We start from the raw sequence: 18,383 nt of genomic DNA on the forward strand, positions 1-18,383 counted from the left end.
ACATGACCTAAAATGGACACCTAACATCAAAAACATCATCAAAAAAGCACAATAAAGAATGTTCTTTCTGCACCAACTGAGGAAGCTCAAACTGCCCAAGGAGCTGCTGATCCAGTTCTACAGAGGAGTGATTGAGTCTATCACCTCTATAACTGTCTAGTTTGGTTTGCAACCCAACAGGACAGGCACAGACTTCAGAGGATAATTAGGACTGCAAAAAAACCAATTACTACAACCTGCCTTCAATCGAGGACTTGTATACTGCACGAGTCAAAAAGAGGGCTGTGAAAATATTTACAGACCCCTCACATCCTGGACATAAACTATTTCAACTCCTTCCCTCAAAACGACGCTATAGAGCATTGCACACCAGAACAACTAGACACAAGAACAGTTTTTTCCCAAAAGCCATCACTCTGCTAAACAAATAATTCCCTCAACACTGTCCAACTATTAAATCTGCACTACTATTACTATTAAATCTTCTCATCATTCCTTATCATCCATCCTCTCCCACTTGTGACTGTATGACTGTAACTTTGTCGCTTGTATTCTTACGATTTATATTGACTGTTTCCTAGTATGATTTGACTGCTTATTGTACTCTGTGACTATTATTAAGTGTAGTACTTTATGATTCTTGACAAATGTATCTTTTCTTTTATGTATACTGAGGGTATTTGCACCAAGACAAATTCCTTGTGTGTCCAATCACACTTGGCCAATAAAGAATTCTATCCTGTTCTGTTCTATTCTAGGCGGCATAGTTCAAGCCAGAATTTCAAGCCTGGTGATATAAGGTATTCTGTTCTTCACACAGCACTTCAATACCCCAAATGGTTGTTTGTCAAATTTGTTCAGGTATTCCTCCTCGGCTTACGGCCCCAGTTGAGCCCAAAATTTCCCTTGCTAAGCAAGACAGTGAAATGAATTTCGCTTCATTTTCCGACCTTTCTTGCCACCATCGAATCGGTGCAGTTGTTAAAAGCGAGTAATCTACAATCGTTACTTGTCGGAAGGTGATCGTGATGTGACCCTGGGACACGGCAACCGACCGAAATACATGCCAGTTGCCAAACATCCAAATTTCGATCACGTGACCATGAGGATGTTGCAACGGTCATAAGTGTGATTGTGGTCATAAGGTGCTTCGGTGCTTTTGTTACTTGGGGATGGTCCCTAAGTGGATGGTAGGTTGTAAGTCAAGAACTAGCTGCATACTTCCCATCTCACTGTCAAATGACTCTGGAGAGCTTGCAACCCCAGAAAGTCTTTAGTTAAATGTCCCTGTTTTGATGGGTAATTTGGTCGGTGTGGTTACCAAAAGAAATACCATTTTTTACCCAATTTGGGGTGATTGTCCAGGGTTGGAGAGCACTGCCTTAATAAAACTTGGAATATGTCGCTCTGAATTGCTCAGAAGCTTCCTGTAGGAGGAGGAATGGCAGAACCTGCAGAGTTAAAAGAGGGATCAGCCTAGAATCCCTACATAGCCACAAACCTAAGTCCAGACCTTGAATTCCTTTGATTTTTTGCTATACTTCCAAGCAGGTGCTTAATTGAGGAGATTCCTGCGCTTAGGATTTTTAACAATAAATCAGTTTAATTGGACCTTCAACGGGTAGACCTGGTCTTTCCTGGCTGATGGTTCCTTTTTCCCAGCCAACAGAGAAAGCAGAACAACTTACTTTCTCTGGTATGTCTGTCAGGAGAAGGTTTGTAACATTAGAGGATGTGTGGAGCTTGTTGAGGTAATTCCCCATTAGGAGAATGAGCGCATACAAGGAGACGTATTTGAGATGAGTGTTTGAATAATACACATACAGCACACAGATACACTGTACAGTAAATAGAGGTTTTTACTTCCAGATACGTTAAGCAAAGTCCAAAATAAGCAATCCAAAGTCATTCACAGGTAAAATCAGTCAGTTTTCATCCAGGGATAATCCAAATATCAAAGTCCAGTGTCAAAAAACAGTTCAGTAATCGACTTACATTAAATCCAGTAATATCAGTCAATTAGAAGAAATGGAGGAACAGCAATACTTTCCAACAGAAGGAAACAGAGATACACTCACTCTTCTGAGACTCAAACTAAGACAATCCAGGTTTCTGGTTCCATCTTCTGGCCGTTTTTACACCCAACTGCAGTTTTTGCAATCTCTTAAAGATATAGTACTAAAATGTTTATCCTGGTTTATATATTTCTAACCCAAATACTGTTAGGTGACTTATATTCCTAACAGAGCTGCCTAGTTTTTTAAACTTTTGCCTGAATGTGGAGGGATGCCTGTGTGAGAGTTGCTCTAGTTGTGATTTGGGATAATTGCTCCATTGCAAATTTAGATGGTGCTCATAGCCATTAGCTGGACAGAATAACCGAAGAGAGTTGGAAAGGATCTTGGACGTCTCCTAGTCCAGGAGTCGCCAACCTTTTGGACCTCAGAGACTACCAAACTCATAATTTTAAATCCCGCGGAACAGAGATCCTGGGAAAATCCCCTAAAAAGTCTGCAGGAAAATTCCCCATCCCATTTTCCTACCGATTGATCATTCTTTATTTGGGATCACAGGATACCCTCTCCAGCTCCGTTCTCAGGGGGAGAGAGAAAGAGAGAGACTATTGGCTGCATGCAAGGAAAGCAGCAGAAGCAGCAGAAGCCTTTCTCACCCCCAAACTCCCCCAGAAATGAGTCTTTGTGACTGTTAGGTTCACCGATCACGAGCAGGATGCCTTGCAGGGTCCTAAAGACTCATTTCTGGCAGAGTTGGGGGAGAGAAAGAAAGACTTTTGCTGCTTTCCTTGCATGCAGCCAAAAGCAGAAGAAGAAAGAAGCGGAAAGAAGCAGCCCGGTGGTCCGGCCAGGTGCATGGGGCGAGTGGGGCAAGTTCCCCCCTCCGCCCTTTCCCCCCCTCCCCTCACTACCTCGTGTTGTTTCTTCCCACGGGCCATGTGGGTGGCGCAGCCTTGTGTTCCTGCACAGCCTGGATTAATTGCTTGGGGGTGACATTTTTCTGCGAACCACCAGTGGTTCCCGGCCCACTGGTTGGCGACCACTGTTCTAGTCCAACCCCCTGACCAGCTAGGGCAGACCTAGACCACCTTCACTAAGTATATAAATATAATAAATAAATAAATGGGGAATCTGGTTGGTATTAGGGTCGGAAAACACCAGAAAATCTCAAAACTTTAGTCAACGAAAGAAAAACGGGCAAAGCAAACTATTCTAAAAAATTCAACTCAAAGCAGCTCATCTGATCTTGGTATCTTTTATATTTTGGCAAGTATAGAATGTGCATGAATATCAAATTATTTTGTATATTTTCATAAAAGCCCCAGCTGCATGAGGCAATTACTCCTGTTGAAATACACAGTTAAGTAAGTGTGAATAGCTTATATCCCAATCCAGAAAAAACAGAACTAAGCCAAATTTTTAAGTTTTTTTTCTTTTCTTTTTTTACTGTTTTTCCTTAGGAAAAAAAAAAAAGAGACCACCTAGCATTCTCTTCTTTATAGATATTCTTTTCTCCTCCCTTTGGACAAATTCAAAGAAGGGCCTCCCAATTTCTCTGCCCATAAATTTATATACATTTCTTGAGAAATGGGCATAGCAGAGCCAAAATATTTTCCAATGACAATCAGAGGAGCGAATGGCACTCACCCATTCAAGTCCAGTGTAATTTCACCACCACCCTTTGCCCACGATTTGCCTCTTGAGCCAGAAGTCCCTACAAATATGCCTTTTAACATATGCCATAAATTATTCGATTTCTAACTATCTGCTGTTTGGTATCAACCCAAAATGGTTGAGAAGGATGCTTCACTTTCCCTCCTATTTTGGCTGGTGCTATAGACAGGATAGCTATCTAACCCAGGCGGTATGAGCCTAGGACAAACTAATTTCTCTCAGCCTTCCTCAAAACAGTACGGGAGAACTCATTGCAGCCAACTCACCACAGTCAACTCGTGGGACAATTTGCCGCTGATCCAATTCGACAAATTCAAAACTTAAATTAATGTCAAAGGAACCATGGCCAATGCAGAAATACAAGTGTTACAATGAGTTCTATCAAAAATGTGGTCCCCAATAATAAAAGTAATTGAATGAATGGATTAATATAGTGTTGAATTGTCTTACAGCAAGTTGTCCCGTGGTGAATTGGCCATGGCTAGTTGGCCATGCCTAGTTGACTGCATCTAATTGTCCTAGACTCTCTTCAATCTATGGCTGGATTGTTGGAATGGAGCTCCCTTGGTTCCTAGTTCATTGTGGGAAATTATTCTAGAGATGACGGTAAATAAAGTGCCTTCACCATTACCATTTTCAGCAACAAATGCAACTCATGTGCTCTTCTGGGATGTGAGCAACAGCTGCTGCCAACCGTTTGTTCCAGCCAACCATTGGTTCCAGCTTGACCAATGTAGAAACCAATTTATTATAAGCACACTCTCAATGTGGCACCACTGAAGGCTTGGAACTTAAATCCTTTTTAAGTTTTGGCTCGAGACTCATGATTTAAATGCGGGTAGTTGCCCGAGCCCTGGCATCCAGAAGCTTCGATCATTCCAGAAAGCAACACACAAGTATTATGGGCATCCTTCACTGTATCCATGGAACATCTCTATTCTCCAAGTTGCATTGCCTCCAGATAGACTTCCTGACGCAACTCGAAGTGTTGTATGAAGCTCGACACAATTTAGGATCAGATTACTTGCAGGACTACCTGTTTTCCAGGCAGTTGTCCATCCCACAGGCACACCCCAGATCTCCATACCAGAAGAATGTCATGTTATGTAACTCAGGAGGAATTCCTTTCCCTTTGGAATGATCTTTTCCAGGATACAGTTGGCCTCAACCTTACAAGCCTTCTGAAAGGTGGTTTATCCCAACCATTTTCCTCAAGCCTTGAGATCAGGATGACTGGAATTTCCAGGGTGAACAATTTTAGGAGATGTCAGTTTGGATCTCCCTTGGTATTGTTGCATCTTCACTGAAATAAGTATTAGTTGATTTTCTATGGAGATTCTCAGTCATCCAGGTCATGGTTGTCCCAAAGGTGCTTTTTCAAGAGGCAACTGAGGTTTTTTGTTTTTCTTTGAAGACGTTTCACTTCTCATCCAAGAAACTTCTTCAGCTCTGACAGGATGGTGGGGAATGGAAGGATATACAAACCCTTTCAGTAGTTCCAAGGAGGCTCCACACACATTTGCACTACTCAGGTGACTCTGAGGACAGAGAGAAACCTCCCAAGTGGCCTCAACAACTCTCTAAAAAGAATGCAAAGGACCAGATGTTTGCAAGGAATGTACATTCTTCTATTCCCCATCCAGTCAGAGCTGAAGAAGGTTCTTGGATGAGAAGCAAAACATCTTCAAAGAAAAACAAGAATGTCCAGTTGCCTCTTAAAAAAGCACCTTTGGGTATTGGTTGATTATGATTTCTTTCTATGGTATCTCTTTTTTTCCTTTTATTACTCCACCCAGAGTCATGTTTTCTGATTGGGGGGGGGGGGGCTATAAATGTTTAAATAAACTGTGTTATCCGCCAGTGAGCTCCAGCTCATCTAAAATTAGTTATGCCACAGGATACTTTCAAGGAAGGAAAATGTTCTCTCTTCTGTATGACAGAGATTTTCCTTTTCATGTACAGTGCAATAATGTGCTGAGCCTTGATAACATCTGTTTTTGCACGACGCAAATCATGAGTAGTGAAGGATCATTGCCATATGATATTAAGTGCAAACAGTTGCATGAAAAGGAATAGCTGGAGAAGAACTTGTTCCTGGGAGCCTAATTGGATTTTTGCAGCTCCTAAAATTATAACTACCAAAGTGAACAGTCAAAAATAAAATATGATGGAATATCAGATCTGTTATCAATTTTATGGGCTATAACTCTTTACAAGGAACTCTGGTTAGAACTAGGATTTTATGGAAAATTCACAATGCTTCTTTCACCTGTATATCCCTAGATTTGTTCAGGCCTTGCCATAGTAAAATCCCCCCCCCCCAAACTGATAGATAGGTTGGACTATATCTCCTATTATTCTGATTAGCATGTTGAGAAACTATATAGATTGCATTTTAGGTAGTCCTCAACTTACGAATACCATTGTGGGCAGAATTTCCATTGCCGACCAAGATAAACAAGTCATACCTGATTTTATAACCTTTTGTGCCATGGTTGTTAAGCAAACCACCGCAGTTAAGTGAAGCATGCAATTGTTAGGCTAATCCGACTTCCCACTCAACTGTGCTTGTCAGAAGCCAGCTGGGAAGGTTGAAAATGATGATTAAATGATGATTAACCTCAGGATACTGCAGCCATCATAGATAGATGCTAGTTGCCACGCACCCACATTTTGAACACGCGGCTGGGGATGCTGCGATGATCATAAGTGTGAGGTTATAAGTCATATTTTTATTGCCATTTTAACTTCAAACAGTGTGGCATGGTGGCTCAGTGGTTAGCATACTGGGCTTGTTGTTTGGAAAGTTTCGAGAGCCAAGCTCCCATCCCCACCTAGCTCCTGCCAATCTAGCTGTTCAACAGCATGCAAATGCAAGTAGGTAAATAGGTGCCACTTCAGTGGGAAGGTAACGGCACTCCATGACATCATGCTGGCCACATAACCACAGAAATGTCTTCAGACAAGACTGGCTCAGTGGCTTTGAAACAGGGATGAGCACGGCCCGCTAAAGTCGACAATGAGTAGCGGAATAAAATCTGCACGGCCTCCTTTTAACTTCGACCAGTTGATAAACAAATGGACTACCCATATAGGGGGAGATTTTCATGGTAGAATGGGGTTTTCAAACTGAGACATTTAACAATGGACCCATCAATCAAGCATCCGAGAGGACTGCAAAAAAGCCTTGTAATAATACTGAAGAAGAAAAAGAATATGATGTTCCATAGATTACTAAACTATTTTCCTTCCTATGAGTATACTTCATATAAGTATACTGTAAAACAGCTGAGGGCACTTTTGTAACATCCAAAAATTGAAATCCGACTCAAGACCACCCGGAAAGTTACAGAACAAGAGAGGTGGTTGCAAATTCAGTAATTGCACTGTAATAAGAAGGAAATGCCTGTGTTTTCCCTCACTTGTGTCAATTACCAGGCAAAATGATTTATATTAAAATGACTGCAAACCAGTTTCACAGATTTTCCATCCTTGAGGCAGGGATGGCACAGAGAGAACCATGTCACTGACTTTTATCTTTCTTGCTTCAATTATAAATTAGTACTGAATGGTAAAAATAACTCGCGAAGAGTTTCAGAAGAAGGAAATCCACAGCTGCTGTCTCTTATTAATGTCCTGTCACCTTCTGGAACTTGGGAGGCAGAAATTCAAACAACTACGGGACAACAGCAAAACACTAGGTTTTCCTCTGCCCTTCTGCTGCCATCTAGTGGTCATCTGGGCTATTGCAGCCCATGAGTTGGTCCAAAACTTGATGGTTGAGGGAAAAATATTTCACTTTTAGGTTTATAAATAAAATAATAATAATATTGTGTTGCCTATCTTTACCCCTGCTTTATTCTGTCCGCTTGACTTGTGCCTCTTTCAACAAAGCTATAATATGGCAGAATTACTGTATACCTATAGTACTTTCTCCTTTCCAAATGAAACCAGATTCTGAAAAAGGGTTGAAGCTTCTCATCAAAATGAGGAGTGGAAAGCAAATATGTTGAGTGTCTAATGCTGGCAGGCATGTCAGATTAGACCATGAAATTTTCTTTTATCTTTAAGATCTTTTACGGTCGTGAAAAGACCCACCAAAAAGCTGCTAGCACTGTCCTCCATGAATGAGAATTACCTCATCTCCTGACCATGCAAAGCTAGGATTATATTGGAATGGAAAATATTTATGGCTGCTCCAACAGCAGAGTGAAAGAAGGGTCCCGCAGCCTTTTCTTTAGACAGAAGTACCACAACTGTGGTGAACATTGTTGTGAGCAGTTATTTTCAAAATATGTTCCATGGAAGAACTTGTTAAAGGATGAGCAGTTGTCAGTTGTTCTTGGGAGACTGAAGGAAGAGGATGCCCAGCTGTGTTTTTTTTGGGGGGGGGGGAGGGGTTGTCCTTCAATTGTCATGACCTTCTCAGAAAAATCTTGAAGTGGAAAAACAAAACCAGCATAAAGTCCATTAGGTTTAATCCTGGAGACTGAGGGCCTCATACAGATACCGTAGCACAGGGGTCTCCAACCTTGACCACTTAAAGACTTGTGGACTTCAACTCCCAGAGTTGAAGAGGGCATCCTTGTGAAGAAGGCATCCAAATTTCGTTTCTTACTTCCTATGTCAAAAGGCATGGAGATTTATTTACTAGGAACCAACACTATGACAATAAAAATACAATAGCAGAGCCTGTTCTAGTTCTGTGGCTCTGGACTTCTACTCTGACAAAGCTCCAAGCCTTCAGTGGTACCACATTGAGAGTCAAAGAAGGAAGAGGGCATTATGAATAAGTTGAAAATCAAGAGGTATTTGAAGTAACCCTGTACCCTGATTCAAGATAATTTTAACTAACTAGGTATAGATGGAGATCAGGAAACCTGCTGTTACCCACTGGGTATTTAAACAACAATTATACACAGTCTTTTCTGTCTTCTGAACTATGATCCTGACTTCCTGAACAACCTTTAGACAACATCTGGCTGCTCAATAAGGCTAAGTACATTTTTAAGAAAATCGTAAGAAGACCTTGTGAGGAAACTTGAAATAAAGTGTTAATGTTTTAATATACAGCAGATAGATTCATTTGAAATCCAAACAAATTCTTCCAAATCTTTTTCAAAGCATGCACAGTTTTTCTGTACAGTCCCTTAGTTTTGACACTTTTACTTTGTCTGTGTAGTTTAAACCCTGTGCTATTGCTTGACCACATCTTTCTCCTACTAATTCTTGTGATGTGTGAGAGGTTAGATGATTCAATTGTGGAACATCTGTCTGTGCTTTTGTTTGAAAAGTTAGTCCTGGAAATTAGTTTTGTTTGAAAAGTTAGTCCTGAGAGGGCAACAGTCCATAAGCTGAGTTAGAACAGAATGAACTGTCCTTAGATGAGATATTTCTGATAAAACAACTGAGAAACAAAAGGCTGGGGGGAAAAGCTTTGTTAAAATTTGAGGGGAATAATATCCTCCTTAGATTGGCCTTTACATGGTCCTTTTTTGCTGAAGAATTTGATGGGAATAATATCATTGTTTTCTCTGTGGCTTACCTAGAACTGGATAACCTGGAATTCACATCCTTGTCACCTTCTAGCCTCTTTATATGGGCTGCTCTGAAAGACCGTCTTGAGATTCATCTGGTGTGGAGTGTGGTTTCCGATAATAATAACAATACGGTAGTAATACTGTAATATTGTCACATACTGGTTTTATTGTAAGAATTTCACTGGATACTGATTTGTTTGCAAATGCAATTCAAGATCTCAGTTATCATCTAAAATTTTTTTATATAGTTCAGAGTCTGTCTTAGAGACCACCGCTTCTAAGTAAATCCTGCCTTCTGGTCTCATGAATACTGTTGGAAGAAACATCCATCTGGTTCCATTCCAAGCTGGGAGAAAGACACAGGAAACATGGAGGCTTCTTGGAAATATGGTTTAACGATGAAGCAGAATCACCAAGCACATGATTCGGGTATAGCTGACCACATGCAGTTCAGAGGGAGGGGTTTTGATACCTTCTTTTGGGCTTTGAACTTTAACTTCCTGTTCCTGTGCAAGAACATGTATTCTATTGGCTATTGTCAGACTCCCATGGTACCATGTACAAACCCTAGGAGTTTGTCTGAGCTAAGCTTGGTTGAAGTTTGGCTGATGCAATGAAGGGGCATTGGGCAATTCTTATTATGGTTGAGGGCTAATCCTACCTTTGTTCAGACTTTGCCGCAGGGAATTTTTGCCTATGAATAGTTACCTTAATAGCTCTTTATGAGAGCTATTAAGGAAGGTGGGGGCTGCTTTTCAAGAGCATGTTTCTCCATTTCTCATCTAGGGAAATATAATATTCTCCCTTTTTAAATATTTCTCAAAATGTTTCATTCTTCTAGGGGGGGATTGCTAACTTTCTACAATACAGTGCCTACTATCTCTAGTAGGTTCCCAGTCTACAATACAGTGCCTACTATCTCTAGTATCAGAGGTTCCCATTGGTTACTGTCCTTCCATGGGATCCTTTTAGGAGAGCCTTTCAACTGAAAGTTGCCATCTGTTTCTGTAGTTGTATTTTTGTTTGCTTTTGTAATGTTTAAGTGATTGTGTTACATGGCAGTTCTCTCATTTCTATTTCCTTTGTTGTTGTTATTGTAGTAGCACTAGTGGTAGTACCAGGGACACTAACATACCAAACATCTTTTGACTACATTGGGGGATGGGAACCTGAATAAAGAAATGGTTTTTTTTTAATTTTCTTCATAAAGTGCCAGGTTGGCTGACAAACATGCTACTTTACTAAATACAAATACCAATGATCATCGGACAACCATTTTTCATACTATCTGTATGAGATTTTGCTCCTTTACTAAGTTTCAGGGGTCTCAAAACAGCGGAGCGAAGATCCAGTTAGACAGCAACATTTCCAAACTGTGGTACCAATTAGCTGAGCTCATTTGGAAGAAAACGAAATAAAAGGGAGCAGTGGCTCAGGGAGTAAATTCTGAGGGAATAAGGACTCCACCAGGAATGGATCAGCAGGAAATTAAAAAAGAAAGAAGATCTGAAACAGAAATAAAAATTCAAAGAAATAGAAGCTGGAGAAAGTAGCAATTTTGGGACATAGCAAACTGGAATTTCCAGAGGAATTAATACAGAAGCCAACATCAGATAAGCAAACAAGATAATATGTTTTATTAATGTTCATTTGGGAAGAAATGTACTTAAAAAACATATATCAATTCCTCAAGGGAAACTTTAAAACAACAAATCTGACCTGAATTTTACTGTAAAACTTGAATATTTAAAATCATTGTTCCATGAAAATGAACTCATTTTGAATAATAACAAATCGGGCATTCCAGACATCTTTTGCTTTTATTTACTTCTATCTGTGCTCTGTTTTGTTGCTTATTTTGTTAACTTTTGAATCTTTTAAATTCTATCTAAATCTTGTGTCACCCTCTTCTCATCACCAGTTATTTTTCATTATAGAGGATAGAATATATGATGCATCCAATTTCTCTGCATGAAGGAAAATGAGCAAGAAATCAAGGAAGCAAATAAACAAAATTTTGTACAATTGAGAAATTTGACTTTTCAACCAACTTAGCATTCTGGATGATAATAAACAGACTTCAATGTAATCATGTGTCATATTTTTGCTGTGCCATATCAATTCACCCAAAGGAAAGATTCTTGGGCAATATATGAAGATTACAAGTAATATATGGGTGACATGGTGGTTAGAATGTAGTATTGCAGACTAACTCTGCATTCCCATCGCCAGGAGTTCGATCCTGATCAGCTCAAGGTTGACTCAGCCTCCCATCTTTCTAAGATTGGTAAAATGAGGACCAAGATTGTTAGGGGCAATATGTTGACTTTGTAAACTGCTTAGAGAAACCTGTAAAGTACTATGAAGTGGCATAAAAGTCAAAGTGCTATTGCTATGTCTTCAATGCATTAAAACATCAATCAGTTAAAATGAAAATATAAGCAATAACAAGGGTTGGTGCAATTGTATGATACAAGTCTCACTCGTTTATTTCTGATGCACATGTAGCTATCATTTTGATTTATTGATTCCTCTTGCTCCCTTTGATGTTCCTGAATATGCAGATTAAGCAATACTACGACATTAAACCATGGCTGATCAAGTAAGTTTTAATTCAGTGCTCTCTATTAAGGGAAGATTGGAGGGAGTGTTCTTGTGGTAAGGAGTTTTGGATTCAAAAGCATTGAGATATCTTTGAAACTTGTGGAGAAAATGGTGTGTATTCCATGACTTGTTGCTATGGATTTTCATCCTATGCTATCTTGAAGTTCAAGAAATGGGTGAATGAAGAATATTGGCATGAAGTTAAAATAGATGGAGGCCACACACACGTTTGAAGAATTTTGCTCAGAAAAATTTTGTGCATTTTAAAAATACGATTTATGTAAGTTCACTGTTATTTGTGAGATAAAAAGTAGTATTATATACTAACTACCTAAATCTCCAGAAAATTTTCAGCACTTCATGGAACTCTGTTCTAAATATAAGAAATATATAAAGGCAGCAAACGTTACCGTTTCCTTTGGTTTTTAAGTCAATCATTACTGAAGACTTTGGGTGGGTGTACCAGAAGCCACAATTTGAGATATATAAATAAAAGATATAATAAACATAAAAATAATAGAACTTTATTTTAAAAGAGAATAAATTATCATTTTTGAAGGAAGATGAAAACATTTTAAGCAGTTAATGTAACCTTTCACGTGACAGGCGTGGTGGACTACTGGTGAAGGCGTTCATTTCCCACTAGGAAGGTTGAGAATTTGATCCTAGTTAGTGGCAGATGTTTCTCTCTCGATGTGCAAATAGAAAATATCTGCTGCGAACTCTGTATAGGCTTCAGGAGGGGCATCTGGCCAGTAAACACCCAGCTCCACCCAGTTGCCCTGAGTCCACCCTGAATCAAGGGGATTAAAGCAGGGGTGTCAAACTCACGTCGTCATGGCGGCGGCGGGGGATGTATCGAGACTTCTTTCCCCTTCGCTAAACTGGGTGCGGGCATGGCCAGCGCATGAACGCATCCAGTCCATGGGCTGGGAGTTTGACAGCCCTGGATTAAAGGATTCTAAAAAGAAAAAAAAAATGTAGCCTTTCAGCAGTGGTGGGATTCAAAAATTTTAGTATCGATTCTGTGGGTGTGATTTGGTGGGCGTGGCATGGCCTGGCTTGGTGGGCATGACTTAGTGGGCATGGCAGGGGAAGGATACTGTAAAATCTCCATTCCCTCCCCATTCCAGGGGAAGATTACTGCAAAATCCCTATTCCCTCCCCACCCCACTAACCTGCTTTCCAGTTCCGTTCTCCTGTGCAGGGCAGCAAAAGAAGACCCAGCCAATCAGATGTGACTCAGGAGGCAGAGAATAGATGGAGGTGGGGCCAGTCAGAGGTGGTATTTGCTGGTTTTCTGAACTACTAAAAATTTCCACTACCGGTTCTCCAGAACTGGTCAGAACCATCTGCCTTTCAGGTAATTCAAAAATACTTGTAAAAGCCTTCTTGAAAGGCCAATATCAATGTTGTGCTCAGAATTGGGAAGGGAATTCCATAGATCAAGGAAGATAGAGAAATATCCAAAGTACAAGCCAAAGTGGTTGCCCCTGGAGACAAGCCTTCCAAACTGAGTTTGGTTCCAAACTGAGTTTGGCTGCTGAGAATCATACAGGAGGAAACAAAATGAATTGAAAAGTTATAAGCCGTACTCCAAATTGAGAAATGCAGGGAGGATTAATTCTTCCAAATTAACACATTCTTAAGGCATTTTCAGATCAAAAATAATAAGAATGTGGAAAGGAAATCCACTCAGTTCTTGCTACTTGACTTTAAAATTCATTGGGCAATCCTGCACAAGAGTGTAAGTTGTGTGGTTTAGCAGCAAAATTTAGCTTCTGGTATGGAATCACACCTGTTCATTGTTCTGAGTTATATTTTAATCTGAAATAATTTTGATTTAGGGGATTCATAGATACACCGGCACTGATTTTTCTGCTATATTCTCCCAGCTCCTGATGAATACAGGGCAGCTGTATTGGAGTTATTATATAAATAAAAGTCTGCTGAAAGTTGCTCACTTTTCTCCCTGGCTGTTTCCTTTAACTACACCCACACTTGGCTATTTTGATTGTTTTCTCTTCCAACTGTTTATAATATGATTAGTTAGAATTAAGCAGAGCAGAATTATTACTTTACAGTTTACATGCCCTATTTTTGTAATCCTGTATTTTGTAATGCAGGAGGATTTTCCACCCAGAATTGTTTTGAATAAACTTGATTCATATACAATTTTTCTTCACTATCTTTTGCTTGGTCTTCCCACCACTTCCCAACTTCATGCTGTACTTGTAAATGTCATTTGTCATTCACCCTTAAGAAAACCTTATGTGAATCTAAATTTAGGCATGTGTTTTCTCATTTATGAAAAGGTATTTATTTTTCAGTTTTAATCCCATTTCTGTTTTCTCAAGAATCCACTATCCCTCTTAACTTCTACCAAATACAAATTTGATCAGACTGATCTTTAGCCTATATTTCTTAATACAAAAGAACAAGGATGCCGAAATGTGATGGTATAACACCATGATGGCAGACCTATGGCACACATGCTACAGGTGGCACACAGAGCCATTTGTGCCAACACGCGAGCCCCAGGCAAACTTACCTCACTGCGCATGCACGTGTCCCCCAGCTGATTTTTGGGCCTTTTTCGGCTTCCCAGAGGCTTGAAGGAAGCCTCTGCAGCCTTTGCAGGCCAAAAAATAGGACCATTTAATCACTTCCTGTATTTCCAGAAATACCGAAAGTGATGAAACAGGCCCATTTTTCGGCCTGCAAAGGCTGCAGAGGCTTCCCTCAAGCCTTTAGGAAGCCGAAAACGTCCAAAAATCAGCTCGGAGGTACAGTGCAGGAAAGGGGGTGGCGGGGGGGATCACGGGAGCCCAAAATGGCTAGCCACCACTGGTATAACACATTCATTTTGATGAAAGTCTGATAGATTGGCCATCTTCTAACCAGCTTCATATTGAAGGTAGAATAAGTATGATTCTACTAAATCATCTTTGAGTCATCAATTTCTAAATCCTAGGCTAAGCAAATGATAATGTAGTACACAGTTTTAACAGTTGGGAAAACAGTTTAATCAGTTTGAGTCTGTATTTCATAGGGGCTAAATATAAATATGGTGGAGTCAATGTTGAAGAGGTATAAACTACGGCAAATGAGATACATCGTTCAATTTTAGCCTTATTTCCTAGAACCAATTCCTACAAGGAACTTTTTTATATGTAAGTGGCTGAAATCCATGAATTCAAAGGCCGGAAATTCCTTGGCAATCCGAATCTGAAAGGATTCCTCTCTAAAATACTAGAAAACTATGCCAGTTAGCATTAAGGCAAACGGAACAAAAGGGAACAAAAAGTTAACTGGTTAATGCAATAATCTTCATTCTTACATACAGGCACAATTCTAATTTTAAAACAGTTCCAATTACCTAAATTATTATGACATCCAAGTCTAGTCCACAGGGTTTACTGAAAATAATAATAATAATAATTAAACATGAATTCTAATTTAACTGGATGGAGAATTCTAGGAGTTGAAGTCCAAATGTCTTAAAGGTTTTGAGACTGACAAACACAACTTTAAAGGCAACAGTCTTTGGAAAAAACGTTTATGCTTGAAAAACTCAAACACAATAAGAAAAGAGGCTGATAGACAACACATTGACTAGATCCTATCACTGATGGTGACACAAGCGGATGCTTGTTAGAAATCAAGCAGTTACTAATAAGACTATCCTGACGAAGTGATGTTATTCTGGTCACAAGGAGGAAAAAGGAACGGAACAGTAACAACTCGTAGCAAAAAATATTGTTTCCGTATTAGCCAACTCAAGATTCCAAAATGGTGCACAAACGTTCAAATTTTATAAAATGAATTTGTTTTTTAAAAAGCTGAACAAACGTGTGTGTGTGTGTGTGTGTGTGTGTGTGTGTGTGTGAAGAAGGGAAGAGCTTTAGTAATAAATATTGAGTTTGTTCCAGCCATCTCACCCCTGATGACAGCGTCTTCCTCCAGGGGTGGGGCTTCCAAAATTTCAGCAACAGGTTCTCGGCCTGGTTGCTGAGTAGGCGTGGCCTAGCTGGCTTCCTGCACTATGCGGGGTGAGTTGCTCTCCCCAGGCTCCGGAGGCTTTCCTCAAGCCTCTGGGAGGGTGAAAACAGCCTCCCCCAGGCTCCGGAGGCCCTCCGGAGGCTGGAAACAGGCCCGTTTCTGGCCTTCTGGACCATTTTTCACCCTCCCTGAGCCTCCACGCAGGCTCTTCACTCACCTCGCATCCAAAACGGTCTGCGTAGAGACTCCTTGGAGGGTGGGGTGGGGTGGGAGGGGCAGGATGGGGTGGGCAGGGCCTGCCAGGGGTGGGATTTGGCGGTTGACCCCTTCTTCGTTGTGGCAGCCCCTCAAATATTGGAACACTATTATTATGTCACCTCTGGTCCTTCTTTTCACTAGACTAGCCACACCTAATTCCTTCATATTTCTTCATATTAGAAATCATCTTCTTCTTAAGAATATTAAATATTCTTATATTCTTCATATAAGAAATACTTGATATTTTTTCACTCAGGAAACCCAAGCCAAGGCTAGCATGCAAAACCCTTTCAAGTGGTTTAGCTGGGCAAAATCTCAGAGTTGGAGATTACTCAGCATTTGCCCAGGGAAGACTGATATGAGCTTCTAGTGGTTAAAAACCAAGACTGGTCGAGACCCATAATCCTCCCACCCCTTTCCTTCCTTTCTTTTCCAGTTATAATTTAAGCAACACGTTTACAGATTGTTTTTTCCCTCCCTCCTTGTGTTTTTTGCTATCAGAAGATATAGGTAATGCAATATGGAGAGCTGAATATGCTTCAGGCAAAGAGAAGTTTTATGTGGCTCTGACTGGCTTGGCCAAAGCTTCTTTCTATCCACTTTAAGTCAGGGTTGGGGATGGTAATATAAGCACTCCAGGTTTCCTGGAAACTGTTTACAGTGAATCAGGAACATGACTTCCTAAAGTCATGTTTTCACCAGAGAAAAATTTACGTTTTAAACAAGCTGCTTATTAAACTGACATACAGAATTATAATTCCACAGGAAATTCTCACAATGATCTTTGGAGGCTTCTTCCCAGAGGTGCATCACTCCGGAAGAAAGTAGATCAAACCTAAAAGGTGTATATCAGAGGTGGTATTCAGTAAGTTCTGATCAGTTCTGGAGAACCGGTAGCGGAAATTTTGAGTAGTTCGGCGAACCGGCAAATACCACCTCTGTCTGTCCCCGTACCCATCTATTCTGCCTCCCGAGTCCCAGCTGATTGGCTGGGTCTTCTTTTGTTGCCCTGCACAGGAGAATGGAGCTGGAAAGCAGGTTAGTGGAGTGGGAAGGGAATGGGGATTTTGCAGTATCCTTCCCCTGCCATGCCCACCAAGCCATGCCATGCCATGTCCACCAAACCACTCCCACCTAGCCATGCCCATCAAGCCATGCCACGCCCATCAAGCCACACCACGCCCATCGAGCCACACTCACAGAACCAGTGGTAAAAAATGTTGAATCCCACCACTGGGGTATATAAACAATTTATTTACTTACACACACACACACACACACACACACACACACACACACACACACACACACACATTATCATTGGGAGTGCTTGAGGAATTGTTTGAAGCCTTTAGGAAAATGTAAACATTTTTTTTTTCAGTTGCAAGGTTTGTGATTTTTATGAATAGCAACAACAACAATAACAGGTTAGGGCCAGCCATTTTAGAAGAATATGAACAGGGTACCAAAAGGTGCACATTCTTCTTTGCCAGCCGCAACCCTTTTGATCCCTGACACCTCTGTCCATTTTAGTCTTGAGAAAGAGCCTTCTGTGGAAATCCGTGGAAGGTTTTGTCCACGTTTAATGGAGAGTTTGAAGCCGTGGACCACAAGCTAAGATGCTGTGAATTCTAGTCCATCCTCAGACATACAAACCAGCTTGGTGACTTTGAGCCATTCTATCTCAGCCGTAGGACAAGGATCCCCAACCCCTGCTCCGTGGACCAGGCGCCAATCTGCAGCCTGCCAAAAACAGGGCCATGCAAACAAGCAAAGCTCTGTCCATGGGATGCAGGCAGCACCGGAAACCAGGCCCCCCACTTGGGTTTGCAGAAAAACTTCTCCCCGTGGAACCGGTCCCTTGTGCCCAAAAGGAGGGCACTGCCCTAGCAAGTAAGCAAGAGCAAAACACTTCCAAAATATTGCAATTGTCATTTGCAATTTGCAAAATGTTGCCAGGTCATCACTGGTAGTCCTCGACTTACAATCCCAATGGAGTCCAAAGTTTACACTGCTAAGCAACTAAGAGAGTTGTTCAGTGATGTGATGACCTGGGGCATGGCACAAAGGCAACACAGCCAGAATAATAAATAGGGGTCTCTTTATTAGCTCCAACTTTGCCTTCAATGTCTTGGTTACCTTCCGGTCTGGAGAAAAATTCTCCCAGGAACCTGCAACAGCCTTTGACTACAGACATTCCCATCCAAAATGTTATAAACAGAAAACTTTAAACTATGAATTCAGCAAGCTAAAATAAGGTAGTAAACCCAGCAGGGCAAGATAAGAGTCC

The sequence above is a fragment of the Pseudonaja textilis genome, chromosome 4 (assembly GCF_049901715.1).
Source record: "Pseudonaja textilis isolate UNSWEBS1 chromosome 4, rPseTex1.2, whole genome shotgun sequence".
Lineage (NCBI taxonomy): Eukaryota > Metazoa > Chordata > Lepidosauria > Squamata > Elapidae > Pseudonaja > Pseudonaja textilis.